General features: G+C 34.6%; 1 long non-coding RNA gene across 4 annotated transcripts in view; it reads right to left on the bottom strand.

Annotated features, from left to right (window-relative positions):
* Nucleotides 1-14756: 14756 nt before the first annotated feature.
* Nucleotides 14757-18005, bottom strand: part of LOC140697650 (uncharacterized) — a 43997-nt gene continuing 40748 nt past the window's right edge. For 3 of the 4 annotated variants that reach the window (XR_012074826.1, XR_012074830.1, XR_012074823.1), the window contains one exon: nucleotides 16470-16733. This is a non-coding gene — a long non-coding RNA (uncharacterized lncRNA). Of the gene's footprint in view, nucleotides 15962-16469; nucleotides 16734-18005 lie in introns of those variants that run through there. The other variant, XR_012074834.1, reaches the window with a different exon arrangement.

The following is an 18005-nucleotide window of genomic DNA, read 5'->3' as shown; positions in this document are numbered from 1 at the left end:
TACTTTTTTGCTCCTATCCCTAAGTTAACAGAGAAGAAGAATGGAAAATGGTTATAGCATTGTAATTCTTAGTAACCTTGCTAGTAAAAAAACAAATTACTCCTAAAAAGGAAAAAAAATGAGGTAGAAAAGTATAATAAAGATAGCTTTAAATCATAACTCTTCCTTAGGAAGACATAGCTAGTATAAACCCTTTTTCATGTATGTATAGAGAGATAAATATGACATGTGAATGTACCTGGCTTCCATGGAAAAATGTATTTATGAATCCAAGAATGGAGATTGACTAAAATATCTTAACCAGTCTACCCTTTCAGGGAACTATCAATTTCAAAAGCCAGGGACCTCAAGACATAGAGGCTCAGGATTAGAATGGAAAGTACATAAAAATCCCTCATTTTCTTAAGATGCCACACTAACATGACTATCTTGTATATTTTCTGAAGAAATAGGATTGTATAATGTGCTGGCCTCTTAGCAGTTTAACACTCTTCCTAAAATCCTTGAAAAAATTAGAATAATATCAAGAGGAAAACAGAATTCACCCAGAGCTACAGCAGAAGCTTTACTGAAGCTGATAATGTTCAACATGAATAGACTTTAGATGCTGTTTTACCAGACTTCTCACAGCGCATTTTTAAATAACTAAACTGTTCATTCTTTGAAAATTAGTAAGACAAGTGGACTAAATATCACAATCATTGAATTTCATCACCTTCGATCAGTTTTTAGTGGAAGTTCTAGGTGACACCTCTTCCATCTTGTCCAAAAGCCATTGTTAACAAACTTATGCATGTTTCTGTCCAGGATTATGGACCTCTGTAGAGAAATATTATTCTCAAGAAATCATTTCCTGTTTAAGAAAGATGCCTCAAAAAATCACTCTCTTGTCTACCAAATTATGATTATTTCTCTTTTGCCTTTGAGCATATTTGTATGGCCAATCTTTCCAATATTGCTATTTTTTAGTTTTCACTCCCTTGAACTTAAGAATGTTACAAATTATACACAACATCACCTGTCTAGCCTATGGTTTATTTGTGGTTTATTCATACGATGCCCACAAGCTCTAAGGGAATAATGGCTTATTATTTCTCTTGTCTCCTGAGGTGTCCTCAGTTCTTCATCATTGATCACTAACTGCCTGCCAGACACTTGGCTTATTGCCACTTCTGCATCTTGCAAATGTTCATGACTTAACCTGTGGAAATGTTTGGATTACTTCAGTAGTTAAATTATTCTGTACTATTTCATCTTAAGAAATGATGAAGAAAAAATTTTGAGATAGAAATAATTTAATACCTCAAAACAATCACTTATCACCTAAAATGAGGTACAGGACATTTTAGTTTTAAAAATCTTTTTTTAAAATTCCTTGGAAATTGAAACAGGTGTAATCTGAATCAAGCCAATTTAGTTAATTAACTACAGTATTTTCTGACACAAATGCTAGCTATAAACAAGTCTTACGATTCAAGTCACATGTTATAATCTATAGTAAGAAGAAGCATTTATAAAATTAACTGGCTGCATGAAGAATACCTCTGCAGCCTCACAAAGATTTTTAAAATTCCATTTAATTATTAATGAACTTAAAACATTTAAAAAAGTGAAATTTAGTACCTAATTATAGTCACAGGTTCATGGATACATCCTAGAATTTTCGAACAATGACAAAGTGCTTCCTATGTGCTATGAACTGTTATAAGAGCTGATGACTCAGCAGTAGAGAGGATACACATAGTTGTTATTCTCAAGAGCTTACAGTCTAGGAAGGAAACACAGAATACACAAGAAAATAACTGGATAAGGACATTTCAGAGATTGGTAAATATTATTAACTAATTAATTAATTCAACAAAGATGTATTGAGTTTTAAACATGCACTAGGTTCTAGATGCTAGTGATACAGCTGTGAACAAAAAAGTCCAACTCTATTCTCAAGAAGTTTTTGCTTAGTGAGAGATGCAGATGATAATCATGGCTCTGTGTGTTACTATAGATAGTAATGAGTATTTTTAAAATAAAAATAGGAAGTTGTGATTGAGAGACTGAAGAAGAGTAGGAGAGGGTTACTTTAGCTATATGGTGGCCAAAAAGGGTGAAATTTGATGTGAAACATGCTGAGAGTGAGGCAGAGAGCCTTGGGAGTATCTGAAAGAGAAGAATTTTTGTCGAGTACAAAGAAATCTGTATTTCATATGATCTGTTTTTCAACATTAAGAATTCAGATGATTCAACCAGCAGAGGTTATCTTCTCAAATGATTCAACCAGTAGAGGTTATCTTCACCACCAATTTATTGGAAAACTAATTTTGTTGAAAATTTTTGTAACAGAATGTAAAAATAGACATCTTCCTTAACTTTCATTCTGAGGAGTCCATGGTGTGTATGGTATATCAGATATCAAGCTGGGCGTGAAACTAATCTCCGTATGATATTTTATCTAATACAAAAGAGCTAGCTCTATGGCTTTTCAGTCACTTTGAGACGGTGAAAGTTTCTTGAGAGGGGAGAGCATGTGTGAAATCTTTCTGAGAAAAGAAGAGCTGTTATTCTTCCATGGGACCTCTTCAATTTCCTGGGAAAATGTTTTTTGCTTAAAAATCTAATTTGCAATTTTTCAATATATACAAACATTATTAATTTTATTATAGCAGCTTTATATCCTATGGCTTTTGTAAATTTCTTGAAATTTTTTAATGTAGATTATTATATTGTGTAAAATAGGTTTTTATCTTTTACTCTGCATTTTTTAATGTTTTTGGTGTTTTTTTCCCCTTGCCTTATTACATGGACTAGGGCCACCAGAATAATGTGGAATCATTGTTAATGTTGTGTTAAAGACCTTTTGTCTCTTAAGTCCAAAGGAGATATTTGTCTGTAGTTTTTCTCCTCCCCTCCCCCTCCCCTCCCCTCCTCCTCCTCCCCCTCCTCCTCCTCCCTTTTTTTTCTGATTTTGAGTAATGTCTTCCTGCATTTTATTTCAGGGTAGTGCAAACTTAAAAAATAAGTTGGAAAATGTTTTCCCTTTTCTATTTTCTGGTAATATTAGTGTAGAAATTATATTGTTTCTTCCTTGAATATTTTGTAGAATTCAAAGCAATGCCGGTGACTGGGTTTTAAACTTTGTGTAAGGTAATTAACTTCAATATCTATCTCTTTAAAAGATATAGGAATATAAATCATAGTATGTATTTCTTTTCTAATGAATTTTGTCAGTTGGTTCCTTCAAATAATTTGTTTATTTTAATCTATATTATCAAATTTATTGGCATGTTTATTTGTAATATTCCCTTATCATACTTTTACAGTCTGCTAGATCTCTAATGATAGCCCCTCTTTCATTTTTATATATAAAATTATTTTATTTAATGGAGGTACTGAGGATTGAACCCAAGACCTCATGCATGCTAAGCATGGGCTCTACTACTGAGCTGTACTCAGCCCTGCTCTTTCATTTTTAATATTGGTAATTTGTGTTTCTTCCCTTTTTTCTCTTGACCACTATGACTAGGAGTTTATTAATTTTATTAATTTTTCTCCACTGTCATTATGTTTCTGTCATTTTCTGTTTCAAATTCAAATGTCATTGGTTTCTGCTCTTATGTTTGTTTGGTTTTTCTTCTATCTTTGGGTTTTAATTTGCTCTTTTTAAAACAGTTTTTTAATTTTGATAGTATAAAATTAGATCACAGGTTTAGGACCTTTCTTGTTTTCTAGTATAAGCATTTATTGTTATAAATTTCCCAGTAATAACTGCATCTCACAAATTTTCATTGTTCGTATGTTTGGAACTTCAGTATGAATCCTTTATCTCCAAAGTATTTATTTACCATTCAAAGTACTTCCTGTTTTTCTTGTGATTTTTTTTTATTTGACCAATGGATTATTTTGAGGTATATTGTTTAATTGCTAAATAGTTAACAATTTTTCATAAATCTTTTGTTACTGATTTCTAATTTAATTCTGTTATGATCAGAGAACATTTTGATTTCAGTCTTTGAATTTGTTGAGACTTCTTTACAATTCGGAATATATCTACTGTAGTATATGTTCTGTATACACTTGAAAGAATGTGTATTTACTGTTGCTGGATGAGGTACTCTGTAAATGTCAAGTCAATTATGTTGATAGTGGTTTTCAAATCTTCTTTATCCTTTCTGTTTTTTATCCATCTGTTCTATCAGTTCTTGAGAGAGGAATGTTGAAGACTCTAACAATAAATGTGAATTAGTCTATTTCTTTTTTCAGTTGCATTAGTTTTTTTCTTCATTATTAAGTTCCTGTCATTAGCTGCACATTTAGGATTGTTGTAACTTCCTAATTGCTGTGTGTGTTTCTATCTATAACTGTATACTTACATTTTCTTTACCTCTTGTGTTAAATCTTGTTCTGAAGTCTACTTTGTCACATATTAACATAGCTTCTCCTGATATCTTTTGATCAGTATTTGCCTTATATATAATTTTCTAGCATTTTACTTCTTAACCTATGTCTTTACATTTAAAGTATATTTCTTTTGCATAGTATATAGTTTGAGTTTTTATTTGTTATATAGACTGGCAATCCCTGACTTAATTGATTATTTAGAACATTTCATGCAATTTTGATATAGTTGGGTTTAAAGTTACCATCTTTCTTTTTATTTTCAAATTGGAGAATCTGTTCTTTGTTCTTTTTATTTTTTTTCTGATTTCTTTTAAATTATTTGAATTTTATTATCATTTAGTATCAATTATTGGCTTATTAGTTGTAGTTATTTTAATTTTTATTGGTTTCTAGGGTGTATAATACACATCTTTAATTTGTCATTGTCTACCTCCCAGTCATATGTCAGTTCATGTATGTAGTGTGAATATGTTAAACCTTACCTTATATTTTAAATTGTTACTGTTACACACTTTAATTCTACATATATTATAAACTTCACAGTATAATGTTTCTATGCTTACCTTAGAAAGCCAATTACTTTATGAAGAGTTTAAATTTTTAAAAAATTACATTTTACGTTTGCCCACATTTTTACTGTTTCCATTCTTCATCATGTACAATTTTGTATTGTGTGTATGAGTGTGTGTGTGCTTGTGTTTTTGCATGCATACGCAGTATCTAAGTTTCTGTCTGGTATCATATTCCTTCTGTTTGAAGAACTTCTTTAAGTATATATAGTCTTCTCACAGGGAATTCTGTCAGTTTTTTGGCTGAAAAAGGTTTTTATTTTAACTTCATTTTGAAGACTTACCTCCTTTCGCTTTCAGTATCATAAAGATATAATTGTTTATGTTCTGGCTTGCATAGTTTTGATTAGAAGTATGCCATAATTCTTATCTTTGTGCCTCTATCTATGTGGAGATTCCTCAAAAGACTAAAAATAGACTTATATGATCCAGCAATCCCACTCCTGGACATATATCCAGAGGGAACCTTAATTCAAAAAGATACATGCACCCCAGTGTTCATAGAAGCACTATTTACAATAGCCAAGATATGGAAGCAACCTAATGTCCATCGGCAGATGACTGGATAAAGAAGTTGTGGTATATTTATACAGTGGAATACCATAAAAATAGTAACACCATTTGCAGCAACATGGTTGGACCTGAAGACTGTCATTCTAAGTGAAGTAAGCCAGAAAGAGAAAGAAAAATACCTATGATATCACTCATATTGGAATCTAAAAAATAAAGACAAGCGAACTTACTTACAAAGCAGAAACAGACTCATAGACATAGAAAACAAACTTACGGTTACCAGTGGGGAAGGGGATAGGAAGGGATAAATTGGGAGTTAAAGATTTGCTGATACTAACTACTATATATAAAATAGATAAACAACAGGCTCATACTGTATAAAACAAGGAACTATATTCAATATCTTGTAAATAACTTACAGTGAAAAAGAATATGAAAATGAGTATGTGTATATTCATGTATGACTGAAGCATTATGCTGTACACCAGAAATTAACACAACATTGTAAACTGACTATACTTCAAAAATATATATATATATACACACACACACACAAAAACACAAAACAAAATGTAATTGTTCTTATCCGTTTTAATGACTGCCATTGTTTCCTCCTGTGTTCATAGAGATCATTGGTCTTATCTCTCCCCAGAGAGACTTGTAATTTTTAGAATTCAGTTTTCTCGCAACTTCAGGCATTCTCTTGGCTCAAATACAGAAGTAATATTTTGTAAATTATTTGACTCCTTACTGCTAGGTGGGAACACTGTTCTGTTGTGACTTTCTACATCCTAAGGAGAAACCAGACTCTTACTTTTTCAGTCCTGATGGTTTTCTTTGTGGCTTTTTCTCCTTTTTATTTTGCTCTATATTTTGTTTGTTGTCTTTGGCTTCTTTTTCTTTCATTCATGATCTTTTCTTGCCATAGATTTCTCTGTGTTATTTATATTTTCAAGGAACCGGCTTTTGGAGTTGTTAATACTGATTTTATTAGTTTTCTCTATCTCATTGACTTATGCCTTCATCTATATTATTTATTTTCGTATTTTTTGCTTATATTTATTAGAATGCTGCCCTCCTAGGTTTCAGTTTTGGTTTTTCTCTAGTACATGTATTTTAGTAAAGTTCTCTCAAAGGAATGCTTCAGCTGTTTACCACAAATTTTTGACATGCAGTATTTGCACTATTTTCAGCTTCATTTCTAATTGTGTTTTTTTGTCCATGTGAATTCCTCTTTGACTTAAGAATGATGGGCTTATGGTACTTATTTTAACTATTTAAATATTTCTAAATTCTCATTTTATGGCATTTTGTAAAAAATCCCTATACTCTTGAATGTGGGAATATACTGACTCATTGTTTGTCTGTATGGTCCAAGATATAAACAGTCCATATGTTCCCAAAAGAAAATATAATCTCTCTCCAAGGTTTTATAAATTGATGTCACTGACTATGTTACTTAAAACTCATCTAATAAAGTTTTATGACCTGTATTTTATTGATAACAAATACTGAGCTCAGAAATTTTGGGACATTTATAGAATTTTATTGACTGTATATATATATAAAAGCCCAGATAAAACCAAGTCATTCTATTCACTTGTAATTCAAAATTGTTTCTGCTGTATTAATTATTATTTGAAACCAGAGTAGTACACAAGATATAGCACTAAAATATTCTAGAACTTTAAAAGATGAATATGACACCTCAGTCAAATTTAACCTAAATAAAAATTAGTCAGTCCCTTTTACAAACTATTCTTGGTAGGTGTTACAGTTGCTTAATTTCAGGGCTTTAATGGAGGGGACTCAAGCATTATAAAGTAATTAGTCTTATATGACCTCTAAGGGACTTTTGTATTCTGAGACACTATGATTGTAAGAACAGGGATATTTTAATTATAGCTGTATTTTTCTTTTTCTAATTAAAATGATTGGGAAACCAGTACCTAGAGTTGCTACAATATATTGTCTAAAATGTCCAGTTTCCATTGAAAATTTATGGGACATGCAGAGAACCAGAAAAGTATAACTTATCCATTGGAAAAAGGGCAGGCAACAGAAACTGCTTGTGAGAGCAACCAGATGTTGGTGTTAACTAAAACAGACTTCAAAGTAGCCATTATAAAGATGTCCAATAGCTAGAGGAAAACATGATTCAATAATTAAAGAAGATATGACAACAATGTGAAGTCAGATACAGAATGTCAGTAAGATACGGAAAAAGCAACCAAATGGGAATTCTGGGGTTGAAAGTATAATAATTGAAATAGATTCACTGGAGGCATTTAATATTAGATTTGAACTGGTGGAAGAAGGAATTAGTGAAACTAGAGATAGACTGAGAGACTATGCCCTCCAAAGAGCAGAGAGAGGAAAGAATGAAGGAAAATGACAGCATCTCAGAGAAATATGGGGCACTAGTAAGGACAACATACGGATAATGGAAAGGCGGAAGAAACACCAAGAGGGCAAGAAGCAGAAAAATATCGAAAGATATAATGGCTGAACACACTCCAAATTTACTGAAAAACAATAACCTACATGTCCAGGAAGCTCAGTGAACTCCAAGTAAGGTAAATGCAAAGAGATACTCAGGTTATAAACAAAAAAGCACAGTGTTACTCATCAACCAGTTATATAAGGGTTAAGTTGCAGCCCACTGACCGCGCACCCTGAAGGAAATTGAGGATGAAAAAACAAGATGAGGCACTCATGAGGCCCCTAGGTAGTGAGATGCATATCTCAGGAAAAATTTTAATAATCCCAGATTCTTACATCTTCTCATATATAGAAAAGCACTGGTCATTAACTTGAGATGTCTGTTCTTTGTGACTAGCAGTAATACTAATCTTTTCCCAAGGTGTGTGCTTGACTGTATGTATTTCCTAGACAAAAAAAAAAAAAGTCACATATATACTGGCTTATCTCCTACCTCTGTGCAGCAGTTTTCTGAGAGCTTCTGAGTGGTTGTCTTCTAGGCCATAGTCTCAGTAAAACCCTGAATAAAACTTAAACTCACAACTCTCATGTTGTGCATTTTCTTTGACAGTTTTGGCAACCATGAAGGGACCCAGAGCAGACATGTCTGAACTCTACAATAATCCAGAGTCTTGGTATCAGCAAGGTTCCTTTGTGCCCATCCACCTCCTCAGCAAGTCCAGACGACTCGGTAAGTGTCTTCTGACCTCAGATCTTCCATCTTAGTTGACAATCTTGACTTGTATTTGGCGATTAGTAAACTCCTCACTTTGAGAAGCAGGTTTCCGTGAACTTAAGGCAGTTAGGAAGAGGTACTTCAATTATCAGTTGAAAGACACTGGGAAGCTTTGGACTGGATGATTAAGTAGGGGGCTGCCCTGGTGTCTTTCTTTGAATTGGCTACTTTAACAGAGTTTGTCAGAACAAGAGTGAAGGTGCCGTATCAGAGTTTTTAGTTACAAAGGTAAGAGACACTGCTACCCCAGCCTGTTACAGCCTTCTCGGGCAACTGATAAAGTTACAGGAGTGTTAGAGCCAAGTCCTCATACCATGCAGCAGTCCCAAAAGGAAACGTCATTAATTTAAAAAATCACTCTTCTAGGGATACACACATAAGGATTGACCATCCAGTGCTCGGAGTGCTAGCAAGGTTTTAGACTGCCAGAGGGAGGAACTGAGACAGGTAGAAGAGCTGAAGTGACTCAAGGTAACACGTAGAGGAGTTAAGCTTCCTCTGCCTGGTATTATAAACCAGCATATATATGCCCCTCAGGCAAGGTTAATTAAACATGCTAATGGGAACCAGTAGGATTACCTGAGTCCACACTGCATGAGATGAAAACTGAGGACTAATATTCAGAGGGTAGTAGAAACAATAATGGAGACTTCTACCTGTAGCATAAATTGGTCTGGGATTGGGAAAAGGGCCTTTTGCTGAATGCCTTGTGCAAACTTTTGGAAGGCATGATGCATCAAACCCCAAAGTCCTAGAACATAGAAATCTTTTCACAGATAAAAATAAACAAATGTTTGAAATGTAATTGGGCAGATCAGTCCTTTGATACCATTTAGGCAGCACCCCAGTTTTGTGGGGAATTAAAAGCAACTGTCTTTGTCTTGCAAATCTCTGCAAATCATAAACGTAAATACAGCCCATAATAACCTGGTCCTGAGACTAGTTAACTCAAACAGGTGGAACCTGTGAAACCAAAGAAAAAAAGGAAAAGAGGCCCTTTTAAAAGTACAAACTGCTGGAATGTCTCCCTCACCCAAAATCTAATTCACAAAGAGTTCTTTTTAATTAGCTTTAAAGTAAGCAATTATGAATGAAATATTTCTAAATTTATTAAAAATTAACCCAAATGTTTTTTCAAGTTCACAATATATAAGATTAATCTTTAGTAAATAAAAGCAAATTTGAAGTTATTTATTTAAATAGGCATGTCTTTAGTCTTATTAACATTAGATATAAATCTTCTATTCTACCTGGATTTACCAGTCAAATAAGTTCATGTTATCTCTGTTACAAAATTTGTCCACAAGAAAAATCACTTGGGATGATGTTTGACTCTCTCTAATGTTTCATGAAGTTTCCGTGGGCAATCTAAATATAATTCTGGGAACAAGTTAAATAAATGTAAATGGGATGAGAGTTTTTAGTGAACTCTTTAAGAGTGATTATGTTTTTTGGTATATTTACTTAAAAGTAGTTTCTCCAAACATTTTTGACAACTTGAAACTTGAGTTTTACTAAATTAAGTTAAATGATGGGAATTTATTGAATATCTAGATCATTCCCAAATAAAATAAGATACTGAAACATTCATTTTGCCTTGAGAGAATGATCTAAGAAAATATTTCTGCAATTTATGTCAAATAATGTTTCAGCTATGTTCTTTTTGAGGCATAAAATGCCTCCAAAGCCTTGAATTTATGACCAAAATAGGGGAGACTGTGAAGAAAGAACAGTGCTACCCATCAACCAGCTACACAGTGGGTAAATTGCAGCCCACTGCAGTTGCTCACCAGGAGTGCACCCCGTGGGGAATTCAGGATGAAAAGCAGGATGAGGCACTCTGTGCTTTGGGTAAAGGTCCCCTAGACAGTTAGACGCTTATCTCAGGAAGAATTTCGACAATCCCATTTCTTACATTTTCCCATACATAGAAGAGCACTAAAATCAATAACTTGAGATATCTATTCTTTGTGATTAGCAGTCATCTTTTATCAAGACAGGTGCTTGACTACGTGCATTTCCTAGCCAAAAAAAAAATCATATATATGATATTTTTGGCTAGGAAATGCATGTAGTATATGTATATGTATGTGTGTGTGTGTGTGTATATATATATATACATACATACATATATATATACATACATACATATATATATATATATATATACACATACATACATATATATATAAAGATAAAGGTAAAGGTAAAAGCAAGTATATATACATATATACTGGCTTCTCTCCTACCTCTGTGAAGTAGTTTACTCAGAGCTACTGACTGGCTATCTCCCAGGCCATAGTCCTCAGTGTGGCTCTGAATAAAACTTAGCCTCACAATTCTCATGTTGTCATTTTTCTTTATGTTGAAAAGACTTAAGAGTAAAAATGCTGAAGTTGAGAGATAAGGAGAAAGTCTTTTTTATATAAAATGCCCAGGAAAGGCAAGACAGAAAATAGGTTAGTGTTTTCTTAGGGTTGGTAAAGGAGAAGCAGAGATAGGGAGGGGGATGGCTAAAGGGCACAGGGTTTCTTTTTTGAGGTAATGAAAATGTTCTAAATCCCAGTGATGTTTCTTCATATCTGTGAATATATGAAATAATAGTGTACACTTGAAATGGGCACATTTTACCTTTTATAAATTACATCTAAGCAAACTTTTTAAAAGTACTTACATCTATACAAAGACCTGTATGTAAATGTTTATATAAACTTTGTAATTTATAATCTTGAAAAACTGGAAACAACCAAGACGTCCTGTAACAGGTGAAAGAATAGTCTATGTTTCATCCATAAATGGAATTGTGTGCAGCAATCAAAAAGGAAGAGCTATCAATTTACTTAATAACACGGACAAATCTTACAGGTATTTTGCTTAGTGAAGGAAGCCAAACTGCAAAAGCTACATTTTGTACAAAATTCTATTACATGGCATTCTTTCAAAGGAAAAATTATAGGGATGTAAAACAAATTGGTGAAAAGTACATCAGGGATGTTGATCAAGATGGCAGCACAGAAGTCTTCTGAGCTCCCTTCCTTCCACAGACACAAAGAAGGTGCAGCTACACATGGAGCAGTTCCCTCCGAAAAAGATCCACAAACTGGCTGAGATAACTCCTCCTTACCGGACGAATGAGAAAATACCCACATCTAATTGGGTAGGAAAGTCTGTCACCCTAAACTCTGACCTGCACCATACCACCAGTACTAGACAGTCCGGAGGGAACCTCCCAAGACCAGCTTCTCCCTGAGTAGCAAAGGGTGTGGGCCTCATATCTAGCCCCAGCTTTTAAGACTCCTACTGGAGGGAGGGGCTCCCCAAACACCTAGCTTTGAAAGCCAACAGGGCTTGTGTCCACAAGCCCCACAAGACTATAGCAAACAAAGAAGCAGTTCTTAAGGAGTGACGAGCAATACACCCCAGAGCAGTCCTCCCAGGGCTCAGTGCAGAGTCAACAGGCAGAACTGCCCATCTGCTAGTCTTTCCCTGAGTTTATCTGCATACTTTAAACACTGCTGCTTGAGGACCAGGCTTCTAATTTAGCAGGCACTAGGGGTTGGCTGTAATCCTCCCTAGACACCAGTGATACTGGTGGACACCTCTCCCTGAAACCCACTCCAAGTCACCAGTAGCTTCCTGGAAGGAGCTTGTATACACATCTGTGCGCCAGCTTTATGATTGCCACACAACTGATGGATATCTGTCTGGATCTTCTGGCTCTGATAGCCAAAGAGACTTCCACTTTTGAGTCCCATAGGACTATAGCCGACAAAGAAGCAATTTTAAAATGGTTATCCTCATAAAGCTCAGTGTAGAGGGAACAAACAAAATTGCTAATCTCCCAATCCCAGGATGGCTATCATCAAAAAGACAGGAGACAGCAAATGCTGGTGAAGATGTGGAGAAAAGGGAACACTTGTGCACTGTTGGTAGGAATGTATATTGGTATAGCTGCTATGGAAAACAGTATTCAGGGTCCTCAAAAAAGTACAGATAGAACTACCATATTATCCAGGAATCTCACTTCTGGATAAAAGGCCAGAGGGAATGGGAAGAGATATCTGTACTCTGATGTTCGTAGCAGCTTTCTTCACAAGAACTAAGCTATGGAATTATGGAAACAGCTTTAGTGTCCTTTGTTGAACGAACGGATAAATAAAATGTGAGATATCTATATATAGATTTAGAGATAGATAGATAGGTAAGACAGACAGACAGAGGAACACTATTCAGGCTTTAAAAAGAAGGAAATGCTACAGTTTTCAACAATGTGGATGAACCTGGAAGGCGTTATGTTAAGTGAAATAAGCTAGAGAGAGAAAGACAAATCTGCATGGTATTGTTTGTTTATATGTGGGGGGGAAAATGGTTAACTGATGAAAACAGTAGAATGTTGCCAGGGGCAGGGGATGGGAAAATAGGGAGAAGTTGGTAAAAGGGTACAAACTTTCAGTTATAAGATAAATAAGTTCTGAAGATAGTTGATAACACTTATTGTATAATTGAACTTTGCTAAGAGAATAGAATTTAAATGTTCTCACCCCCTTAAAAATTAAGGAAAAAAGTAAGTAAGGTGATGGATACGTTAATTAACTTTCACAGTCTATCAATATATTAATCATCACATTGTATACTTTATTATACAATTTGTCTATCATACCTCAGTAAACCTGAAAGAAAAATAAAACAATTTGATATTGCCAGGTTGGGGGAAAGAGTAATAGTTGATTACAAAGGGAGTACATGAGGGAATTTCTGGGATGGGGAACTGTTCTTTATGATACTGGATTGGTGGATGTATGCCTGTATGAATTTGTCAACATTTTATTGTAAAGTTATCTGTATGCACATTAAAGATAGATAGATGATAGATAGATAATTAGATAGATAGACAGACAGACAGACAGACAGACATTTCAACATATATTAGTGTGTTGGGAAGTTCCTGGATACCTTGCAGGACATACAATCTTGTCCAAAATATCCATGGAGCATGGAAACATTTGGTCTATGCCAAAAGTTCCTTGATATTTGGTTCTGTCCAAAACCATTTGGCATGGACCAAATATACTCATGGGCATTTCAGATAGGACCAAATTTCAAGGATTTCTGAGAGTGGACCAAATGTCTTATGAACCTTTTGGACAGGACTAAATATCTCCTAAATCCTGGATGAAGTGCAGATTGTGGCATATGAATCTAACTTCCCTGAAGGGGATAAGAAAAAAATTAGCTGACTGATTTTCAAAAACTGTTTGGACAGGAGAATGTAAAGCTTAGAACAAAGAGAATTTTGTATAAACACTGTTACAGTAATTGGTAACTTTTTTCTCATAGGCATTACCTGTTAGCAGTTCTGAAATTTTCATGTAACTAGGATGAATAAATAATAAATTGAACAATACTGAATAATAAATTGTGGATAATGGGACCCACATTTCTCACTGTCAGAACTTTTATATGAGATAAATATATGCAAAATTCATCGTCAAGTTTAATTACTGAGGGAGAAATGGGTTAGCAGGCTAAGAATTTTTACATTGTCTTGACACTGATTAATATTTTGAGGAAAAGATCAAGAAGTGAAATGATAACACTTGCTACTCTAAAGTATAAAGTTTTTTCAAAAATCAGAGCTAAAATCTGGAAATAAGATAAGTTTTTAAAACAGAAGTGAAAAAGAAGAGTATCTTCAACTTATTAACTGTTTATTATTTACTACACATTTCCAAATAGTGCTACCATGATATGAAGTTATTCTGCACTCATCAGTAATGATTAAAATACTCTGAAGGAAAAGAAGGTGTATGTTACTGAACAAGGTTAGTTTACGCTGTTCCTGCAAGACTCCCTCCTATCAGAATTAAAATGCCAAGTATTTCAGGATATGACAGGCATTTCCTGATGCATTATAGGACTAGGAGAACTGGACATAGAGGAAACTGTGCTGGTTCACACCAAATTGAGGAAGGCTGTTCCTGCTTGTCAGAGGTCACACTACAGTGAAGTGTATTGTTAATCAAGAGGCCACCTGCACCAATCAGTAAGTCGTCACTGAGGATAGATACATTGGTGGATGGAAACATCTTTATTTTATAAGTACTCATTGAAATTTTTCTGAGACATTTTTTAGCCTCCTGTGAACACAGGGACAGTTTCTCTTGAAGTTGAAGAGCAAAGCAGATACAGTTAATGGAAGAAAAAGAACACTTAAGAACCAATGCTCCACATTCAAGGCACTGTATTTCTGTTCTGCCTTTCAGCTTAATTCTCTTGGAATTATAGGGCTCTTGTAAATATCAATAGGACCATTCACTGTCTTTGAGGAGAAACGTGCTCAGTTGGAGCATTACACTTCGGTGCAAAAGTCAAAGCCTTCTTCTGTTTCAATTTTCCCGTCGAGAAAATAGGAATAACTGAGAAAGTGGTCATCTTCTGGGGTCTTATTGGTAAAGTGTAAGATTCTTTGATCCTTGTAGAAGAAAAGACGCCCATCATGGTGTGAATAAGAGGAGGACAAAATTGGCCGTTTATGCAGCCTACTTGGAACATATGCAACTCCACTAGCTGGAGTTAAACAGAGTGCTCTCAGGAAGTTATCACAGGAGCTACAGAGCAGACGTGCTATGACTTAGGAAAGATCTAAGACATTGAAAGGATATAATTTAATTCCAAAGTACTGGTGAGGTCAGGAAAGGGACTTAATAGATGTTTACCTTAATGAGTATTTTTTTCATTTGTACTTTTCAAATCCTGTTGAACAACAGAGAATTCCCACCATACATTTAGTTGTGTCTTTCTGATTCTCAGACCATAGGTATAAATGTTACTGCAAGTTATTCCTTTAATCCACTGTTCCAGAGGTGGAAACAAAAAAGACAAGGCTGTAGAAAGTTGGCACAGATCTAATAGTAGGTAGTGCTGTTTTGTGTTTCATGCCAAAAGCTAGAGTTGTTACTGCTATTATAAGAAGGGGAAAAATAAGTGGCAAAAAGCTTTCTTTGGAAATAAATACACCACTGGCCTCAGGATGGGATGTGAAATCACCACCATCAACAGACAGTATTGCACAAAGAAAGCATATTGAATTAGCCCACCTTTGTAATAGGAAGTGAGAAGCCATGTGGAAAGGCTTTTCAGCACTGGATTGCAACTATATCTGAAATCAAGAGCTCAAAGTATGAGAGAATGGTATCTATCTAGGGGAGAGAGTTCCTGTTGCATACTTGGGTGCAAGGCCAGGATGTGCTGCGGTGAGTCATCTTCCCAGCTAAAAAAGAGAAAAGTTGGAACAAAATAATGAGACTAAATTTTTTTGTACTTTACATACATTTTTCTTAAAAATAATATTCATCATCTTTTAGAATTCCTTAAGCAAGACTGAAAAGAAGCCCCTGGTTATGGCTAAGGCCTACCAGAAACTGCAGATCTCAAAGAGTAAGCAGTTAAGCAGGATGAAGTCCTGTATCTTGTCTTCCTCTTTCTGTGTGTCTGCTGTGTGGCCTTGTTACCAACAAGAAGCTCAAGTCTACTGGGGGCTTTTGCCTGATTGTATGAAAAAACCGTCAGATGACACCCTAAATAATATAAATGTGAAAGTGGTTGCTGGCCAGGCACAGAGCCTAACACTGGCAGGCTCATTTATAACAGAGTAATAACTAAAATTCAGATCTAAATTTAGAGGATCTAAAGCATAGATTGAGTGGAATGTCATTCTTATTGATCTTTGTCGACTTTTACTCTGTTGCCCCATATATATTTTACATCTCTCATTTCTCTGTTTTTTTTCCACATCTCATTTTATTTTATCCCTTTTATCTGACCCAAATTGAACCTCTGTATTTATTTGCTGTATTGGTTAGGATTGTCTTCAGTTGTCTAAGAGTTTACTTTTGAAATCTGAAGATAAACTGTGGTGGTCTGTGCAGTGATGCCTACGATGTTAAAAATGTCCCAGCCAGTTGCAATTTTTCTTCCACACCGTCCTTAGCACATGGCTTTCATCCTCATGGTTTCAAGATGCCGCTGTACCTATAGGCAACCTATCCACATGCCAAGGAAAAACAGGGGGAAAGAAGGAGAAAAAAACAAAAACAAAAACATGTCAGCTGAATATTTATGCTTTTAAAAATGTTTACATTTGTTTATAGCATACTGACTAGAACAGGTTAACATGGCTACCCTCTATGATGGACTGAGAAAAAAAACTGAAATTCTCTTTAGTAAAGATGGATTTGGAATAGACAACTGGTGTTTACTGCAGTGGCCCTACTGCAGTTAACCCTGTTTTGTGCTGCTATTTTAACAGTAATTGTACAGTTAGATTGCAGTCTCTTTAATTAAATCAATTGATTTGTTATAAAGCCACTTTCTGATAGTAACTCATTAAAAAGGTGATTTTCAACATTCAGTGTGTATTGGCAGAACCTAGAAGGCTTGTTAAAATAGAACAAATTGCAGGGCCCCACCCTCAGAGTGTCTGATCCAGAAGGTCTGATATGGGGCCTAGGAATCTGCGTAATTAAAAATTCCCCGGTGATGCTGATGCAGCCAGTCCAAGGGTCACACTTTGAAGGAGGTAGTTTGGGAATTTTACAGGAAGATTTTACAGAGGTCACAGATTCTCAAAGCCAAGGTTTTGTGAGTCATGCTTTCTACATCTTTACAGGTTATAACATGTTCTTTATCTTTTGAGTTAGACTATGGGAGATCCAAAAATGTTACTTTAAAAAACATTTATTGAGGTATAATTGATTTACATTTCAGGTGTATAGCAAAGTGATTTAGTTATATGTTTTATATATAACAGTGACTCTGTTTCTGTTTTGTACATAAGTTCATTTGTACAAAAATAATACTTTATACTATGTATTATGTTTAATAACATAAACACTAAATACCTATGCTCTTAATGCAGAAATTTCCAACAACAGAGCCAGAGCCCTGCTGACCACTGACTCTGGCCTGATCCCTCAGTCTCTTCAATAGAGCTGACACTTGTTAGTGATTTGATGAGTATTTTTTCATACCTTTTGAATTTGGTTATATTGTAATTGAATTTCTATATATTTACTTAAAATTTATTATATAAGTTTTAAAATATAAATATTATTGTGTTCTATGCATGTTTCATGGGATTGCTGTTGTCTACTTAATAATATCTTAGGTTTTTCACAAAATTTGATTTTTAAAAATTAAAAATACAGCCTTTGTAAAATAATTAGCAGTATTCAGCTACCCATTAAATATGAGCCACATTACTCCTAGAAGTACAGGTAACATAAATTATATATAAAAACATAAAAAATATTCTT

Source organism: Vicugna pacos, chromosome 1 (assembly GCF_048564905.1).
Source record: "Vicugna pacos chromosome 1, VicPac4, whole genome shotgun sequence".
In the NCBI taxonomy this organism is placed as follows: Eukaryota; Metazoa; Chordata; class Mammalia; order Artiodactyla; family Camelidae; genus Vicugna; species Vicugna pacos.
The sequence above is the reverse complement of the archived record's forward strand: the minus strand, read 5'-3'. Positions and strand labels throughout refer to the sequence as shown.